We start from the raw sequence: 6,930 nt of genomic DNA, 5'->3' as shown, positions 1-6,930 counted from the left end.
TAGATAGTATGGGACCATGTTAATGACCATTAGATAGTATGGGACCAATACCAATGGCTATTAGATGGTATGGACATTGCTAATCAACATTAGATAATATAGGACCATGCCAATAACCACTAGATAGTATGGGACCATGCCAATGAACATTAGGTAGTAAGGGACCATGCCAATGAATATTAGATAGTATGGCACCATGCGAAGGACCATTCAATACTATGGGACTATGCCAATGTCCACTAGATAATATGGGACCATGCTAATGAACATTAGATAGCATGGGATCAGCGCTACAGTGTGTTTGATACCAGTAAACATTATCAGGCAGTATAGAATGCATCTACAGATTCTGTGTAGCATCACAAATGATTGTGCTATTCAGGCTTATGCACATGAAGGAATTGACTTCAACTGGTAGACAAGATCAGCTCACTTACATTTGCACAGATCCTAGTACATTGCGCGTGAGACTTTGCGAGCTCGCCAAGATGGTAGATGGTATTTCAGGCATTAGCAACTCTAAGCATTGTCTAGCATTAAAATCTGAAATTTCACTGAATGCCTAAAATGAGTGGGTGCAGAGTGGTGCTGCTCTGTGATGATTCTGCAGTGAAATGTGGTCCTATTCGGAAGAGAGAGTTCAACTATAATGAAAGGTATAACCACAGCAGCATGGATGAAGGCAACAAAATGCATCAATTCTGCCTCACCTCGACCCTAAAGCTATAAAAAGGTGTGGAAGAAATTTGGTTAGGGTAAGTGAGCAGACATGCTACAACATCTCAAAACAGCCATTTTGTCAAGCTTGACTATTGGTCATAAACATTGGAACAGGATCAATGCATGACCAGGCCATGCTGACTGTACTGCTCACATTGCTCATTACATGGGTCAAATATCACACACTACATCCTGTAGCATCACAAGATCCCTTCCAATTCAGGAACTCACTATAATGGCAGCTTTTGTTCTGCAACCTGATTAACTCACAATCCTCTCTCTCACATATGTTCTTTCATATCTGCTTGTACGAGACTGCAGAAAATGAACCACAGCACCTTTGCAGACATGCGGGGTGGGTAGGAGTACCAAATCTTTGAGCCTTGACTTCTTATTAGAGGACTAACAAGATTAAGAGCACTGAGTCAATGAAAAGGGTGGGGTGGCTGAATTCAGAATGTTCCTTCATGGTTCGTAAACTTTGTTTCTTGTTATTGCTGATCTCCTTTATTATTTAACCATTTAGTCTCACCTCCCACTGAGGGATTACTTAAATTAGGAACTAGATGATATACCCCATATTTTAGCATGACACACTATAATGTCCTGTCATGTGGCCAGCCCTGGTCATGTTTCATGAGCTACAAGCATGAACTTCCTCTGCTCCTCCAGATACCCATGAAGAGGATTCAGTCCAGCCAAGTGTACGATCTCAACCCAGCACCTCATAATATTGCAAAGTCAGCCGCTCTTACAGTAGCCGGCACTAGCACATATGTATCCACTCTGGGTGGCTCTGGTGGTGAGTTGCAAGAAGACCACTGGATGGAGCACTAAGCACAAGGAAAGAAAGTGCAGGTGGATATGCAGGTGATGCAATCTGCTGACCAAACAGCCAGTGCAGGGACCAATGCCCAGGAATTTGGACCTCACGTGGCATGTTTGCATTGGGTCATTTGACATTGCGCCATGTAATCTGTACATCTTGTACATAGCCATAGAGGAGTCCCTGGGCCTCCATCTGTTCCCAACACATTTAAAGTTCTCATCTCTAGTTTTTCTATTGCTATTACTGGGGGTTTTTGCTTTTTTTTTCACCTCTCCTAGCGGACTGCATGGATGTGAGGTGAGGGAGGAAGGATAGGAAGTGTGTAGTCATATGTCCGTACAAACATACGCATCAGGAACAGGGGTAGGCCACGCAGCCCTCAAACCTGCTCCACCATTCAATAAGATCATGGCTGATATGATTTTAACCTCCCGCCTACACTCAATAACCTTTCACCACTGCCCTCTTGCTCATCAGGAATCTATCTACCTCTACCTTAAAAAAATTCAAAGACTCGCTTTACTGCCTTTTGAGGAAAGTACTTCCAAAGACTCACTGCCCTCTGGGAGAAAAAAATTCTTCTCATTTCTGTCTTAACTGGGTGACACCTTATTTTTAAACAGTGACCCCTAGTTCTAGTCATCACGTTCCAGCCATTATGAGTGTGGAACAGGCTTGATGGGCAATTGATTCTTGTCCTGCTCATCAATATCATAAGTTCATATTTTACCAAAAACACTTTTGTTGTCTATTTCCACCTTAACTCTACGATCTCCTCCAGACTTGTGTCTCCCTCCTGAATGCTGCATTCCTTTAACTCCAAACTTCTGATGTATACCTCCACCCTCCACACCACCACCAGTGACAGTGGCACCTAAGTCCTATTTTCTGGAACTCCCTCTCCAAATACTTCCAGTCATCAACCTCCACCCCTCTCCACCTCTTTAACTAAGCTTTAATAGCTCCTCCTAACCACTCCCTTCTGGCCTCAGTCCTTACTTCAATGTGGTAATGTGTCTTGTGGGACATTTCACTGTGCTAAAGGCAATAGAAAAATGCAACTGTTTGATCCGGTCTTATCATTCGTTTTCTTTCTCCCAACTCAAGGTCTTCGGTATTTATGTTTGTACAGAATTCAATTAACATATGTGATTTCTTTTAACTGTATAAAGCCAGTGAATAGCTGTGACAAACACACTGAGAGGAACTAAATGTACAACAGAGCATTCATAGTCTGAAAGTTAGAATGCTCCTGACTTTCAACGCAATGTATATTAAAAAGGCAGACCACTGATCCAATACTAATTAACACTAAACTGAAACTTTCAATTAACTGATAATTGAGGTAGTTAGCTGTCTTCTAAACAGATGCTGGTACCTAGAGGGTAACACCAACATAAGCGAGAGAGATAAAAACAAAAAACTGCGGATGCTGGAAATCCAAAACAAAAACAGAATTACCTGGAAAAACTCAGCAGGTCTGGCAGCATCGGCGGAGAAGAAAAGAGTTGAAGTTTCGAGTCCTCATGACCCTTTGAAGGGTCATGAGGACTCGAACCTCAACTCTTTTCTTCTCCGCCGATGCTGCCAGACCTGCTGAGTTTTTCCAGGTAATTCTGTTTTTGTTTACAAGAGAGAGAGAGATGCCTGTGTAGTGGGAATTTCACTGGACGAGTAATCCAGAGGCCTAGGCTAATGCTCTGGGAAATTGGGTTCAAATCCCACCGTGGCAGTTGGAATAAATTTAAAAATATGATATTAAAAGTTAGTCTCAGTAATGGTCACCAACATTAATTGTTGCGAAAACCCATCTGGCTCACTAATGCCCTTCAGGAAAGGAAATCTGCCATCCTTACCTAGTCTGGCCTACATGTGACTTTAGATCCACAGGAATGTTGCTTTGAAATGGCTGAGCAAGCCACTCAGTTCAAGGGCATCTAGGGATGGGTAACAAATGCTGGTCCTTGCCAGCGAAGTCAATGTCCCATGAAAGAACAAAGGAAATAAAAAGGGGAGCTTTTTAACAGAATGGGTATCTTCCAGAAGGTCGTTTTCTTTAAAAACTATATCTCCGTGGGACCAACTTTTTGTCAAGTGGGAGTAGGATGGAAAGATGCATAAGAAGGAACTGGTTCAAAGTCCTGATCACAGAAATTTATCAAAACTTCCGCAGTGAAGGCTGCCACACCATGAGGTGGAGTAGAAATGGTAATGTACATCTTAGGACATCTACTGTCAAAAAACAGACTGCCCTGTCTGGAACCGGATAGCAGGTACCTGTATTGTCTCTCTAGCACCATGAAGCATCCTGAAAAACAGGAGGACAAATCTATTCCTGGACTTCTGCTTCAAACTGGTAGATCTGCCACTGAGGCAGACAGAGAGTGTATTCAGGCAAGAAAGAGCTGAAAGGAAAGTGAGAAGCTAAGAGGAAGGAACAAATAAAAGGGGAAAAAAAGAGTAAGAAGGAAAACAGAGGAAAAAAGTAGAAAAAAAGGAGAGGGAAAGGTAAAAAGAAAAATGGAGAAAAAAGACAGACGAAAAGAGAAACAGAATGAGAAAGGAAAAAAAAAATGATAAAGAGAGAAAGAAGGCAAGGGCAGGATTTTACAGGTGGGGGTGTTTCCCGCCTCACTGCCAGAAAAGTCACCGTAAAACCTGTCCTTATTCCAGTGAGCTACGCGGCAGCCACTTAGCGACTCCCATCTCCATTTGGAGATAAAGTCCTTCCTCAGAGAGCTGCCGGCCAATCTGGTGGACCAGCAACTTTCTGGTCCCTGCAATGCCACCGGGAGCAGTGGCCACTGCTGGGTCTGCATCCACACCTAAAGAAGAGCCAGCAGCCGAAGGACAGCGATCTTGGAACAGTTCTCAGCGAGGCCAGGATCTGAGGCCTTGGGGTAGAGGGGTTTGGGGGGTGCAGGGCGGCAGGTGTGCGAGGTCGGGATGGGGGGATGGTGGGGGCTGGAGCACACAAACCAGTAGGGGTGGGGGCACCTATGATGGCCAGGCCTTGGGGGATGGGAGTGCCCTCCAATCATGAGGGAGCCATGAAGGAGGGACCCCACCACCAACCTGCCCAAGGCCCAAGTAGGCTTACCCAACAGGCTTCCCAGCTGTCACTGACCTCCTCCCACCAGCCAGAAAATTATAGCCAGGCAGGAAGTTGCTCTTAAGTTGCCATTAATTGGCCACTTAAGGGTCTCAATTACCACCCAAGGCCATTAAATATTGGCCAGCTCAGGACTGGGCAGATAGGTGTCAGAAAAGGTGCCCAGAGAAATTTATGGACCCCCCCCCACCCCCCACCCATGCCTGCAAAACCCACCGGTGTTGGAGCACAAAATTCTACCCCAAAATACAAACAAGGAATCAACTACTTGAGAAGAAAAGATAAATTGGTAGCAAAAATACAAACCTATCTATAGCGAGAGTGAAAGCAATTCAAAACCTGCCACAAGGCAGAAGCTTGTTAAGAATTGTTCTTGAACGGAGTGGCTTGCTAGGCTGTTTCAGAGGGCAGTTAAGAGTCAACCACATTGCTGTGGGTCTGGAGTCACATGTAGGCCAGATTTCCTTCTGTAAAGGGACATTAGTGAACCAGATGGGTTTTTACCACAATTGATGATAGTTGCTATGGTCACTTTTACTGATATTAGCTTTATACTCCAGGTTTATTAACTTAATTGTTACCTGCTGCTGTGGTGGGATTTGAACCCTTGCCCCCAGAGCATTAGCCTGGGCCTACTGGATTACTGGCCCAGTGACATTGCTACTACACCACTTTCTCCCTGCAAGCGTATTGGTGAGAAATTTTAAGCACAGGCATTATGGAATATATCCTGATGAAGGATGCACCAACCTTCAAAGCTGAGTTCTGCTGCAGAGGACTCAGATGAAGACTATGATGTGATGGTACATAGGAGAATGTTGAAGGGGGCGCATACTGAAATGCTTGGTGTATTGGCAGGCCAGACAGAGAGACTCTTGTCACTGTCAAGGAGCATGGAGGAATCTGGCTCCAATTTGGCACAGGGCTTCACAGAGCTTGGAGCCCATACTTTCCAGCATGGAAATGGTGGCCAACTCCAGTACAGCACTTGTGGATCCAGTCATGGGGCAGTGTCTTCATATAAAAGCAAAATGTTACAGATGCTGGAAATCTGAAATAAAAACAGAAAGTGCTGGAAAAACTCAGCAGGTCTGGCAGCACCTAGGGAGAGAGAAACAGAGTTAATGTTTCGAGTGCCATATGATTCTTCTTCGGAACCAGAGAACCATTTCTCCCTCCACAGACGCTGCCAGACCTGCTGAGTTTTTCCAGTACTTCCTTTATATACGATGCAGTGTCTGATTGCTGATGTCTCAACTTCCATTGTAGCACAAGCCAAAGCCACCCAATGTCTGAGTGCTGCAGAGGACACTCAGACCAAGGTCATGTGGCCCATGCTTGGTGTTCCACAATCATACTGCTGGCATCATGGCTACAGATAACTGCGCTCACCGAAATCCAGCAATCTGTCCTCCAACAGATTATTAGCTTTGCTGAGGCATTGCTCCATGGATGTGGCAAGGGATTCAGGGAACCCGAACCTGCTGTCTCTCTCAGGATGACAGCATCTGTGCCCTCCACTAGTGCCCCTGCTGTTACAGCCCAGCCAGCCAGCCCATGACAGGCCCAGAGCACCTCAAGGTTGTCCTACAAGACGGTCCGCAGTCTCTCCCATTGAAAGTCAGTGGAGTTCCATCAGCCATGCTGCAGATACTGGGGTAATACTGCATAGAAGCACTAAGACAGCAAAGAGGCCTGTAAGAAAGGCACTAAGCGAATGCACAAGGTTGATTAGTTGAGTATCGGATGTATTATTTTGTTGTTGGGTAAAGTTGGGATGGAATGGTTAGTTTGTGGTGATTTATTTCAGTATTTTGGCCAAGGGAATGTTGTGGTGGAACATAGCAGATGGATTTAAAGGTGAGGCAGTGTGGAGCGGATCTGATCTGGGGATTTGTTCAGGGGAGCTGGAGTTTAACGAGACGCTCACAAACATCCTGAACCACAGCGATGATGTCCCAGATGCCTCCTATCTTGCACCTACCCTGGCCTCTTCCTCCTCCTCCTCTTCCTCCTTTTTCTGAGGTGGTCACTGAAGGCCCAATGGCAAGGGCTGCTCCCCCATGATTGACAGGTTATGGAAGACACAACATGAATCGCAAGCTTCTGCGAATAATGAGGACTCACCCCGAGCGGCCCAGCTAGTGGAACCATCGTTTCAAGATGCAGATGGTGTATTTTCTGACATTCCTAACTGCAGGGTGGTTGTCTTTGTAGAAGCCCCCTCCACGCGTGGCTCGGTTGTGGAATGCAGCGGTCAGCCACATGT

The sequence above is a fragment of the Carcharodon carcharias genome, chromosome 16 (assembly GCF_017639515.1).
Source record: "Carcharodon carcharias isolate sCarCar2 chromosome 16, sCarCar2.pri, whole genome shotgun sequence".
In the NCBI taxonomy this organism is placed as follows: Eukaryota; Metazoa; Chordata; class Chondrichthyes; order Lamniformes; family Lamnidae; genus Carcharodon; species Carcharodon carcharias.
The sequence above is the reverse complement of the archived record's forward strand: the minus strand, read 5'-3'. Positions refer to the sequence as shown.